Genomic DNA, 13,890 nt, shown 5'->3' with positions numbered 1-13,890 from the left:
CAGAGGGAGAGCTGGGGAATCTTAGAGCATGGTTTACTGCAGCCGCACAGATAGGAGAGGACAGAGCTCAGACTTACTCTGGGTCCATGTGACCCCACCAGTTTGTCTCCGTTGTTGATGTGACGTGGACTCTGCAGGGGCCTGGGGCTTAGGACAAAGGATGACCAGATTGCGACCAAACAGCCTACTTCGGTAGTAATGGTTGCCATTTCTGAGCAAGTGGCCAGGCATTTAGTAGATGGCGAGTTTTCAGTTTTTACATGAAAATAGTGTATTCAGGTACTATCCCAGTACATTATTACCCATCTCATTTAGCTTCACTGCAATGCTGCCAGAGAAGTAAATTTATCCCCATTTTACAGATGAACAAACTGAGATACAAAGAGATTGAATTCTTTCTCAGTTGTAATACGTTTAATTGAAATATAGTTGATTGACAGTGTTATGTTCATTTCTGCTGTATAGTAGAGTGATTCAGATATCTACATATATATAAGCAGATATATGCACAATCTTTTGAAAATTTTCTTTCCATTATGGTTTATCACAGGATATTGAACATAGTTCTCTGTGCCATGTAAAACCTTGTTGCTTAGCCATTTTAGACATAAAAAGCTTACATTTGCTAACCCCAATCTCCCACTCTACCCCTCCCACAACTTGGTCTCCCTTGGCAACCACCAGTCTATTAACTATGTCCGTGATCCTATTTCTGTTACATAGATGTGTTAATTTGCATCATATTTTAGACTCCGTATATAAGTGATTTCATAAGGTATTTGTCTTTCTTGTTCTGACTTACTTCACTTAGTATGCTAATCTCTAGTTACATCCATGTTGCTGCAAATGGCGTTATTTCATTTTTATGGCTGACTAATATTCCATTATATATATAGAGAGAGATATATATGCCACATATTCCTTATCCATTCATCTGTTGATGGACACTTAGTTTGTTTCCACGTCTTGGCTATTGTAAATAGTGCTGCTGCAAATGTTGGCATGCATGTATCTTTTTGAATTACAGTTCTGTCTGGATATATGCCCAGGCATGGGGTTGCTGGTAATTCTATTTTTAGTTTTCTGAGGAACCTCCATTCTGTTTTCCACAGCAGCTGCGCCAACTTATATTCCTATCAACAGCAGAGGAGCATTCTATTTTCTCCATACCCTCTCCAGCACTTTTTATTTGTAAACTTTTTAATGATTACCATTCTGACCAGTGTGAGGTGGCCTCTCATCGTTATTTCAGTTTTCATTTCTCTAATAATTAGTGATGTTGAGCATCTTTTCATATGCCTATTGGCCATCTGTGTCTCTTCTTTGGGGAAAAGTTTAGGTCTTCTGTTCATTTTTCCATTGGGTTGTTGGTTTTTGTATGGACTGTTTATATATTTTGGAAATCAAGCCTTTGTTGGTCACATCATTTGCAAATGTTTTCTCCCAACTGAGCAGCAGAATAGCCTGGGAATGTGTTGCAAAATATACAAGTCCCTTCCAAACCCCCAATCTCCTCCATCCACGTCTCCATCCCCTACTAACGCAGATTCAGTTTGCTTGCCTACAGTTTGAGTTGTGGTGCTTTGAAAAAAACTTTTCAGGTGATACTGATATGCAGGTTTGGTTAAGAAAAATGAACACGTGAATGAAAGAATGAAACATATGAGCTAACAGGAGGAGTTTTAGTTGGGACCAAGAAACTTCAGGAGGGAAGACAGATGAGCCTTCTTTACAGTTTAGGAAATTAGTAAGGTTGATCTCTCACTAGTCTTTCTTTTCACTCAACTGGCAAAATGAACGCCACTAGCTGGGGAAGGAGCCGCTCCCTCCCCTTTCCTATCGCTCCTTCTCCTTCTTTCCAGAAGTCAATACTTGCTCGGAAACAGGAGTCTAGCCTTTTCTCTTTGGGTCCAGTTTGCAGGTCGCCATGGTTGCTGTCTTGTTGTTAGCATGTAGATTGGATTGGAAATTGAGGTCATGGTGAGGGAGGGAGCTACAAATGGGAGGAGGAACAAGCCAGCTCGAAATCTGGGGATTAATGCATCGTGCTCAGCTCAGTCCAGCAGGACCCTGGAGTATGAGGAACCGTTTAAGTTATTTAACCTGGGCAGTAACAGAGAAAGTCAGGGATGAGGGTGAGAAAGAAAGAGACTAGCCAGTCAGCCCTGCAGGCAGTGTGGAGGGGACCCCTCTTGACTCACCTGCTACCAGAAGGAGGCACAGTAGCTGCTCTGCTCTTGAGGACACATGTTCTTCTCGGCCTTCGGGGCCCTCAGCAGTCGGGCAGGGGGAAGCTAGGGGTGTGAATCAGGAGCGTGAACCGCGTTCAGGAATCTGCAAACCACCAATGGCTGGGCTTACAGTAATATTTATTAGAAATAGCAAGATAACGTACACAAGAATAACAAAACCCCAGAAGTGGTTTTGGCTATCAATGTCCAGTGATATTTTCTGCAGTGGTGGAAATGTTCTACAGAGGGCTGTCCAAAGGGTCAGCCACTAACTGCATGGCTTCCCAGGTGGCGCTGTGGTAAAGAGTTGGCCTGCCAGGGCAGGAGACCCCAGAGGCATGGGTTCGATCCCTGGGTCGGGAAGAATCCCTGGAGAAAGAGTCTGCCTGCCAGTGCAGGAGACCCCAGAGGCATGGGTTCGATCCCTGGGTCGGGAAGATTCCCTGGAGAAGGAAACGGCAACACATTCCAGTATTCTTGCCTGGAAAAGTCCATGGACAGAGGAGCCTGGTGGGCTATAGTCCATGGGTCCCAAAGAGTCGGCCATGACTGAGCATGTACACACACACTCAGCTAGTGTGTTCACGTGCAAAGTGATTAGAACAAGGAACTGACTTAAATTTTATTTCATGTTATTGAATTTAAATTTAAACAGCCGTATTAGTCAGTGGCTGCCATATGGATAGCTCAGCTCTAGGCAGAGAGCTGAATGGGTGGGCAAGGAGTAGGAAAACACAGGCACATAAGTTGGGCAAAAATTACAAGTCCCTGTTGTGTGGGGTGGATTGCTTTGTAAAACATTGACCCTCATAGTGAGAGCCAGGCTCTCTGAGCTGTGGCTTCTTGAGATCTTGGCCTAATGCAGAGAATTCTCGTTTTCATGGCACCATAAGGGGAGGCTACCACGGCATCTTGCAGCATTCAAGGGAGAAATGAGTCTGTTCTTCCACTGCAACTGTTCTCAAAACACTTGCCTTAAGTTGGTGCAGCCACTACAGAGAGCAGTATGGAGGCTCCTAAAAAACTAAAAATTAGAACTACCATACGATTCTGCAATCTCACTCCTGAACTTATATCTGGAAAAGACAAAACCTCTAACTCAGAAAGATACATGTACCTCAGTGTTCATAGCAGCACTGTTTATAATACCCAAGATGTGGAAGCAATGTAAATGCCCATCAGATGAATGGATAAAGAAGATAGGGCTTATACACACAATGGAAAGTGATCCATAAAAGGCTTCTCAGATGGCGCTAGTGGTAAAGAATCTGCCTGCCAGTACAGAAGACTCAGAGACATGGGTTTGAGCCCTGGGTCCAGAAAATCCCCTGGGGAAGGGAATGGCAACCCACTCCAGTATTTTTGCCTGGGGAATCCCATGGGCAGAGGAACCTTGTGGGCTACAGTCCATGGGGTCGCAGAGTCGGACGCAACTGAGGCAACTTAATACACATACTTGAAATGAACACATCATTGTAAATTAACTCTACCTCAACTTACAAAACCCTCCCTCTCGAATCTCCCTCCCACTCTCCCCAATCCCACCCATCCAGGTCATCACAGAGCACGGATGGAGCCTTCATGAGCTTACAGGAGTTAGGAGAGAACTTGCTTTTTCTCTCTTTCTGCCACATGAGGTTATAAAGAAAACTGGCTGTTTGCAACTTGGAAAAGAGTTCTCCCTAAGGCCCCTTTTCAAGCCCTATTCCTCTTTGTCAGTGGTAGCTGAGAAGCAGGGGAGGGGAAGACCTGCTGTTCTAAGTCTGCAGAGTCAGTCTGGAGGAGTGAAAAGAGCCTTAAGTCTGGGTTCCTGGCCATAGCTACCACTTATGAGCCTTGTGTTCCCTCCAAGCCTCATTTTTTTCATCTGTGAAATGGGAATGGAACACCTCCTTCACTGGGGACCTTATGAGAATGGAAAGGGTGGTAATAGATACCCCTTTGTCTTGGATGGTGGATGGGGGGGTTTGGTTAACCTGGAAGCCGGGGGATGGACTCAACAACCTCTTTAGGTCACTGCCTTGCTTGAGAATCTAAAACTCTAGGGAAACATAAGTGAGTCCAGAAATGACTGTGCAATTGGCTGAGATAGGTGAGGCTTAACAGCTCATTACTCGTGTGGCTGATAAAGCGACAGGGCCCTCAAGTAATTTTGAGAGAGTCAAGAGAAGGTGGCAATAATGGGCATCTGTTTAGCACCCGGAGCGAGTATCTCGGGCATCACACATCAATTTCCACGGCTCCTGCTGATTCGGTTTTCACGGTGGTGTGGTGCGGAACAGCTATCACTGATGCACTGGGAAGGAGAGAACAAAGGGGGCGTTGTCACTATTGAGTAATGTCACCACTCAGCCAGGAACAATGGCTCTTGTTATGCAATAGACATAATGGGAAGGGCCAGCCCAGGGCAGCAGCCTTGAATTGTAGAGCCATGGAGCGACTTCACCAAGGGAGACAGAACCAAACTAACTTCAGCTTCCAGTCTCGGGCAATGGGAAGGAAGTGGCTAAACTGAAAGAGACTGGCCAGCCTTCGAGAAGAGAGATGTTCTTGATAACTACCCACCAGGGCCACTAGTGGTTACTAGTCCAGCGTTACTAGTAGTCACATAAGTTTGAGGGCAATAAGTGATGAGTGCAGGGCTATAAAGAAAGGGCAGGTAATAGGTCAGTTATGGGGAGCTGAGATACCAGGAAGCTGGTTAAGATAAAGGATCAGGTAAGTCTCAGTGACCAAGGGCGATGTGGATACCAGCAGGGCCAAAGCTTATGGTGCCAGTGAACCGGAGGCACCTCCTCACAGAAGCTCCCTGCTCTCCCCTCACTATCATCTCTGCAGGATTAGTCAGGTTGAAGGATGCTGGAGCCAGAGGCAGAATGCAGAAGCTTGCTTAGGACCAGGGTGGAGCTATGAGGTGTCCCTTCCGGTTGGGACTTTCTTGTGGAAAATGAAAAGACATCCCACATTCTGTGATGGGTGATTTGTTTAAAGAAGGGTGGCAGGTGGTGCTAGTGGTAAAGAACCCATCTGCCAAAGCAGGAGACATGAGACACAGGTTTGATCCCTGGGTTGGGAAGATCCCCTGGAGGAGGGCATGGCACCCCACTCCAGGATTCTTGCCTGGAAAATCTCATGGACAGGGCTGCTGGCAACTTGCAGTCCGTAGGGCTGCACAGAGTTGGATGTGACTGAGTGACTTAGCATGCATGCACGCACGCATACAAGATGTCCTGACATCTGTATCTGTCGAGGAAAGAGAGTCTAATGGAGCAGTTAGACTGCCAGTGAAATCAGAGGAAGAGTTTCCTGATGATGAAGATGGTGAGCATGTGAACAGAAAGTTGGGGGATTTCTTTTGAAAGAGACAGGGTGGCAAGCAGTATGGGAGGGGTTTCAAGGAGACTTTCTCTCCATCTGGGATGGCTAGGGGTAGTTCGTCTTATACGAAAGGGCATGCAAATCGCTTCTCTGATTGTCTGGTTCTACAATCTTCTGATTGTAAAAAAAAACAAAAAACAAAAAACAAACTTCTGATCCACCTGTCCGATTCTCCTTGCTGCCCAAACCATCTAACCAGTCTCAATGTATATGATAGGGGCGGGTGACTTAACAGTCACACAGTTTATCACAGCAGACCATGCTCCATCTAAATACCCACCAGGACCCAGCTGCATGAATAGAAGGGCTATCAGTTTTTGCTTTCCATGAATAATATTTCAAATATCTTGATATTACCTCCTTCTTCACTATGCTGCTGTGTGAAAGAAGTCAGCCTTCTTTACCTCTTCTGTCTCTATTTCTGTCTCTGTCCGTCTGTCTCTCTCACACACACATGCTCAATCAGAATCCAGCCCTGGACCAGACATCTGAACTTGGTCTGCAAATCCTGATGTATTCATTGGCAGAGGGCACACATGGGCACTTTGCCGAAGTGAATCAAGACTAGGTATTACCAGGATACTGTTGTGATGGTTCTTCCCTTGGCTTCCTGCCATTCAAGTTGTCTGAGGACTGCACTCCTCAACTGCATGCCGAGATAACTAGAGAAGAAACAAACGGAGGTTCCGGAGTTGTGGAGCAGAGAGCAAGGAGGGCAGAAGGAATTTTCTTGCCCTCTTTCCATCTCCAGGGGAGACTGGGAAACACTGCGGTCATGATGGTAATGGTCCCCATTGCTGAGCCCCTGCTATGAGTGCACACGTACACAGATGCTGACATGTGTCACTCTTGAGTCTCTGTCACTGAGATGTATGTATCTTACACACATCACTGCATTTCTTCCTCTCATCAAGCTCAGGAGCAAAACATCATTATTCTCATTTCACAATTTTTCCGTTTTACCACAGATACCTTCTATATAGGGTGAGGCATCTGCTCAGCCTCGCAGGCAATAGAACACTAAGAATTTCCAAACCCAGGTTACTCTGGCTCTAGAGTCTCCGTACTCAGTTACCCTCTGCAGTTTCCTGTTCACACATATATGTAAGTACACATAGTTTTTTCCAGATTCTTTATAGTTTGTTACAAGATATGGGGTATAGTTCCCCGAGCCATGTAAGAGGTCCTTGCTGCTACCTTTTTTATGTGCAGTAGGGTGTATCTGTTAATTCCAGACCCCTAATTTATCCCTCCCTGGCCCTTTCCCTTTGGTAACCAGAAGTTTGCTTTCTATGTCTGTGAGTCTGTTTCTGTTTTGTAAATAAGCTCGTTTGCATCTTATTTAATTTTTTTTGACAGCACAGCACAGCTTGTGGGATCTCAGCTCCCTGAACGCAGATTGCTACCAGGGCCCTCGACGGTGGAAATGCTGAGTCGTAACTATTGGACTGCCAGGGAATTTCCTGTATCATATTTTAGATTCCACATATAAGTGAAAACAAATGATATTTGTCTTTCTCTGTCTGATTTGCTTTACTTAATATGATAAACTCTAGGCGCATCCATGTGGCTGCAGTTGGCATTATTTCATTCTTTATTTTTATGGCTAATATTATATTCTACGTATCTACTACATCTTATCAATTCTTCTGTCAATGGACATTTGGGTTGCTTCAAGTACAAAAGTTGCTTGACTATTGTAAACAGTGCTTCCATGAACATTATTGGTCTGAAATGGTCTGAAATCAACACCAAGACAGCTAAAAATGTTCATACTTTGTTACTCAGTAATTCCTTTAATAAGAATTTATCTAATAAAAATGTTTACAATGTAAAGGCAAGTAAACTTGCAAAATACTTGTATAAATGAATGTGTGTATCTTTTTGAATTATAGTTTTACCTGAATATACATATAAAACTAATTTTAATTTGTAGTAAACATGAATCACTTATTTTTTTTCCAAGAAAAGTCAATAAACTGCAAGCACCTATTAAAACTCCTAAATAATAATAGTAATAATAAAAAGAAAACACCCTATTTCTATTCAGCTAAAAAATCTTGTTTAAAATTATAAATAAATGTTGCATTTTATCAAAAGACATTCCCACAACTATTGGAACAGTCATATAGTTTTTCTCCTTATCCTATTAATAAGGTAAATGACCTTGGTTGATTTTTCTAATGTTGAATCAGCTTTGCATTTCAGCATTAAATCCAACTTACTCACGCTACATATCTTTCTACAGATCATTGGATTTGCCTGCTAAAATTTTTTTGAAAATTATTGTATCTATGTGCAAGAGTGAGATTTGCTTATAAGTTTCATTTCTTTTAATATTCCTGCCAGGTTTTGGTATCCAAGTTATGCTTATGTTGGAATGTATTTACTTACTTTTTATTTCTCATGATCGTATAAAAATTCAGTTTTCAAGGTACACTTACAACTTCTTGGACACTAGTTCCTTCAAAAGGTGGACCTAATCCATAAATTTCTGATAGACTCATTGGTGAAATCATATATGAAATTTATATGGTAAATATAAAACTTGGAGTTTTATATTCAGAAATGTGTATTTACTACTAATTCAATTTCTTTATTGGTCACCCAGAATTTTTCAGTGCTTCTCCATAATTTAATTGACTTTTATTAATGGAAATGCTAATCACTTTGAGTTTTCACTATTACAAAGGATACTACAATGAACACATTTGCACAGGTATTTTGCAAGTTTATGTGTCTTTACACTGTAAACGTTTTAAGAAGATGAATTCTTATAAGAGGAATTTCTGGGTCACAAAGTCTGAACACTTTTGGCTGTCTTGGTGTTGACTTCAGACCGTTTCTTTCCTGAAGGAGCAGCACTGGAGACAGCAATGCCCTCTGTATTAGCCCTTTATTGTGGGTAACAAACGACTGCAAAACCTGATGGTTTAAAACAATAACAGACAATGAGTATCCTCACAGTTTCTATGATCCAGAAGTTGGGAGTGGGTTAGCTGAGTGGTTCTGACATGAGATGGTCACAAGATGTCAGCCAGGACTGCAACATATGAGGGCTTGTTGCAGGTTGGAGCACTACTTTCCAGGTGGCTCCCTCATGTAGCTGAAGGTTGGTGCCAGTCCCAGCCGGGTAGCCTCAGTTTCTTCCCCAGTATGCCCTCATCGCACGGTTCTTGAGTATCACAACATGGCAGTCGAGTTCCCCAGAACAAGCTATCCCAACAAGCTACACACACACACACACACACACACAGACACACACACACACAGAAGGAGAGGTGGGATGGGAGCAGCAATCGCTTTTGAGCAAACTTTGCAAATCACACATCATCACTTCTGCTCTGCTCTATTCCTTAGAAACGTATCATGGACTGTAGCCCACATCGAAAGGATGGGGAATTAGACTCCACCTTTTGAAGGAACAAGTGTCAAAGAAGCTGTAAGTGTGTTTTGAAACCATCACAGCCTCTCTGTACGCCTAGTTTAAGTAGATCGATCTCCTTGCATGAACCTTCAGAAATGTGTTTCATTTCAATGGGACTTCAGCCATTGAAGTCTCCGAGGCAAACGGCATCAGCTGGTCAGAGTGTAAAATTGGAGCTGTAAGCTCTCATGCACCTGCTGCCCTTAGTGTCCAGTGTCTTTAGTGTCCTGGCTAGTATCCAGCCTCAAGATTTATGTCTTAATTATGTAAATAGAGCAATTATGCCATCAGGGGCACTGGTAAGCTAATTACTAAACAAGAAATCAATGCCGCTGAAGTCAGGCTTAATGAATCCCAAGGCACCCAACACACTGACTGTAACCACAATATTGGGGACTTATCTCAATAGAGAGCTTGGAGGGATGAGGGCCCTTCTTGCCGTGACCAGTGCACTGAGACCCGATCCAAGCTTCCTTTTCTTATGGGTATTGGGGCCTGGAACCAGCCCCTGGTCTCCCTCTCCCATCCCAAAGCCACCTCCACACATACCCAATCAGAGCTGAGGCTCTGGGAAGTGACCACGTGAATGATTAAACAGTGCCAGTGTGCAGGGAAAGGCTCCAAGCAGAGCATCAGCTCTGTTGAATGTGACATTTACGTTGAAACAGAGAGAGAGAAGGTTTCGATGGGACCCCTAACTCTCCAACTCTCTGCCTTGCATGAGATATTTGATTGCCCCTGACAATGGACAAGACCAGACAGAGAGGTTTCCTGACCCTAAAGGTCCCTGGAGGCACAAGAGTACCTACTCTCCTCATCCAACCCTTTGTCCCCCCCTACTTCCAAATCACAGGGCTCTGGGCTCTGTCTCTCTTGCTTTATGTAGCAACTTTCCAAACTGCCTTGTCTCACCCTCAGCTTTTATCCAGTGCTGCCACAAGGAATAGCCATGTGCAATCTGAGTCTGCAATTATTATAAAAATACTGTTGAGGACCCTGACTTGTACATCTGTAACAGATGATGCGGGAAGGGTGTTTGCCTTGTCAGCCAAAGCAGCTGACAAGAAGCACTGAGGAACTCCTCATTCTATACAGTGCTGCCCAGGGACTTCCCAGGTGGTCTGGCGGCTAAGACCTTCCCATGCAGGGAATGTGGGTTCGATCCCAAATGTGGATCAGGGAGCTAAGATGCCACATATCTCGCAGCCAAAAAATGAAACAGAAAAGAAGCGATACTGTAACAAATTCAATAAACAGTTTAAAAATGGTCCACATCAAAAAACAATCTTAAAGAGCACTGCCCAGGAGCAGAACCCGTGCATCCTGGCAATAACAATGTAGTTTGAACACAGGCTGCAGAATCAGCCTGCCCCCTTCCAGCCACTCTCCATCCTGACCCTTGTCGCTCCGCTCTTGTTTATATGAAAAGAGGGTCAGGGAATGTGGGGAGACGGCATCAGAGCTGCCAGCCTTAAGATGCTCCTGGTGAGGGGCGATTCCGTTTTCTCCCCATGGGAAGACATAGGTGATAACAGAGACCTCTGGCTACTTCTGGTCCAGAAGTTTCTGTAAGGTTTCTGTGGAGGTGGCCCATGCCAGCAGAGGGAGAAGGGACCGCAGAGGACCTGGGAAGGAAGAGCTAGAGGAATCCACATCCCAGCTCTGCTTGCCCTTGGAGAACATAAAGGAAGTCTTCAGTCTTTGCTGCGGTTCCACCTACAGGAGCGTGGAATGAGGAGAGTCAGGAGCTATGACGCGTGAGGAGAGCCTCCATGCAGAGGAGGCTGGGGACCATAACCCAGGTTGAAGGAGGACTCTGCCATCTCCACTACGAGTGAGTCCTGCTATGAGAGGAGACCCAGGTCGAGCTGAGCATTTCTCCAAAATGCATGCCCCTCCCGCTTTCCATGTAGAATCTGCCAGCCTCACGGGGATCAGACTGAACCAGGCCAAGGTTGAAGATGCCTCCTCCCCAGCACTGGCCCTCAACCATGCTGAGACGCCTCCTGCCTCCCCATCCCTGCTTCCTGCCTCTCAACCTAGAAAGCAAGACCCAGGTGAGGGAGGAACAGCAGAGAGGAAAAAGAGACGATGCCGCTCCTTCCTCCGGGTCCTTGGAGCCATGATCTTCCTGGGCTTAGAAGGGGAGGAAGAGCTTTGAATCTCATGCAAATGAGCAGTTTTAATCTGGACTGAGTTTTTAATAACTGAAAGTGACAGGAACATTCACTTTCTGCCCCAAATTTCATTAAGTGATGAGGAAAAGGGATTTGACAGAACACAGCAGAAGGCAGTGGCTGGAAAAAATTAATTTGTGCGTTTATATCCCACTGAGTTGAGATTCTTCAATAACCCACTGCACATCATTCCAGTCAGTGCTCCCTAAATAAAGCCCCGTGGAGGGAAATTATTTTCAGAATTTTTTGCAAGGCTTTCCAGGCCATGAGGAAATGAACTCGTGCACACACAATGGGAGTTAAGATAAACTGGGAAGGTCTTTGAGGAGGACAGTTTGGAAATGTATATCATAAGCCTTGGAAAGTGCATACCTTTGACACAGCAGCTTTATTCTTAGGAATATAGTTATTTATTCAACAGAGTTTCACAGAGTCCCAATTATGTGCCAAGCACTGGTCAGGTACATTGAACAAGACAGGCATGATCCCTATTCTATGGACCTTACAATTTACTGAGAGGAGACAGGATATTACAGTATAGCCTGAATGATGCTCTAGCAGAATGAAGGGCAGGTGACGGTGGCCACGATGGGAGGGATGGGAGGGATGTCTGATCCTGGTGATAAAGGTGATGGCAGGGTGACAGGGGAGGTTCATCTGAGGAAGTGACGTCCGAACAATGAGGAGGGTGAGCCAGGCGTGGGATCACAGGTGACGAGAGAATGCTGTAGCCCGGAAGCGAACGTACAAGGTCACACAGGCAGAGAGAGCACAGCATGCTTCAGGAACCTAAGGAAGTTTGGTTTGGCCAGAAAGAGAAGCAGAGCAAGAATATGAAAGCGGGGAAGGATGGAAAGGGAGGCAAGGGACCCTAAGGAAATAATTGGGGGCGCATACGAAAACTCACTACAGCTTCAGTGATGGTTATACAGCTGAAGCCCGAAGACAACTTAGATGTCAAATGATAGGTTCTTAGTAACACCAGTACTTTGGAACACTTTGTAGCATAGCTACAAAGGATGCTGTGGAAGAATAATTGACACAGAAAGTGTTCAGTGCTATATTGTCAAAGGGAAAAAATAAGGATATACAATTGTATGTATAGTATGGTCTTATTTTTATGTTTAAAATTATACAAAGATTCTGGGGGTGGGGGGAGAAACGTAAGTTAGTAACACTTATCTGGGTGCTGGGGTCATAGGTAAATTTCATTCCTTCCTTTTTGCTCAACCGTAGCTGTTTCTGTAGTTTTTCTGCGTGCAGGTACTGCCGTGGTAATGAAGCACCGAAAGTTACAAGACACAAAATCACTGAAATGAAAGCTGAAACAATCAGGTGCCAGGAAAATCTTGGTCTTCCTGTTAAGCATGAAGAAATTATTCAAAACTGAGAAGGGGAAATTGGTGTAAGAGCAACTGACATGGGATATTAATTTTAACATTTATGGGCTTCAGGTGACTCTGCAGGCACATTCAGACTGCCCACCCCCAGGCATGTTGCCATGTTCAGCCTCACGCAGGAGTGGCAGGGAGTCCAGCAAGCAACCACCAATTCTGGCTTCTTGGTCCTTGAACTACATTCTCTAGTTTCATCTCAGATGCTTCTTTTAATTTTTTTAGGCAGCTTTGTTGAGGCATAATTTATATACCAAAAACCCCCACACCTATTTAATGGACACAATTTGATGAGTTTGGATGTATGCATACACTTCAGTCAAAGTAATAGATGTGTATCACCTCCAAAAGTTTCCCAGTGCCTCATTGTGATTTGTTTGTGTGCCTGTGTGTTAATAACACTTAACATGGAATCCACCTTCTTAACAAAATTTTAAGTGCACAAGACATTATTGTTCACTATAGGCTCAACGTTGCATAATGAATCTCTAGAATGAATTCATCTTGTATACTTGAAACTCTAAACAGCCTGAAAGATTTGCAAGCATGCAAATAGTGAATCCAAATTCACTATGAATTCCAGTGAACTCAGCTGGGTCATGGAGCTTTGTCTAAGGAATAAGCATCTTTTGCTGCTCTTACCAGGGTGGCCCACTTTGGTACCCGCACGCACACACACATGTAGCAATTATGATTGAGTATGGAGATTTGTACAGTCCAGGGCAGTCCTCTACCCTGGTATGAAAGCTTGCGGCGTGCTTTCTCCCATTGGACAACAATTCTTCGTTAGTTATCATGATTCCTTTTTCTCTGGATGCTTGTAGTCAGAGACCATGCGGTGCTCAGTTATTAGGTGAAAAGGAGCTATGAGAGTCAGCACCGTGAGTCCAGTCTGGTCCAGCTCTGTGATCCCTCCGACTCAAGCAGACCAGTCTCCTCTCTGTCCATTGAAAGAAGCATGCTTTCCCCTCCCCCATTCCTGTGTTCACATTGGTCCTTTCACCAAAGATGACTTCTCTCTACCACTTACAGCCTAGCCAAATGCCACTGATCTGTCACCAGCAACTTGAGTCTCACCTGTGGGTCCGCCTCCCTGATGCCACACTTTACGTGTACCTGGAGTCTACATTCTTCATGGAGATAGCATAGATTTTACCACGAGAAGACCTAAGATCCAATTGTGACTTCACTACGTACTAGTTGAGTGATCGTGGGAGGTTTACTTAACCTTTGAGAAATTCAATTTTTCACAGAAATGTCACAAAGATTACAAGATAATTTAA

The sequence above is a fragment of the Capricornis sumatraensis genome, chromosome 16 (genome assembly GCF_032405125.1).
Source record: "Capricornis sumatraensis isolate serow.1 chromosome 16, serow.2, whole genome shotgun sequence".
In the NCBI taxonomy this organism is placed as follows: domain Eukaryota; kingdom Metazoa; phylum Chordata; class Mammalia; order Artiodactyla; family Bovidae; genus Capricornis; species Capricornis sumatraensis.
The sequence above is the reverse complement of the archived record's forward strand: the minus strand, read 5'-3'. Positions refer to the sequence as shown.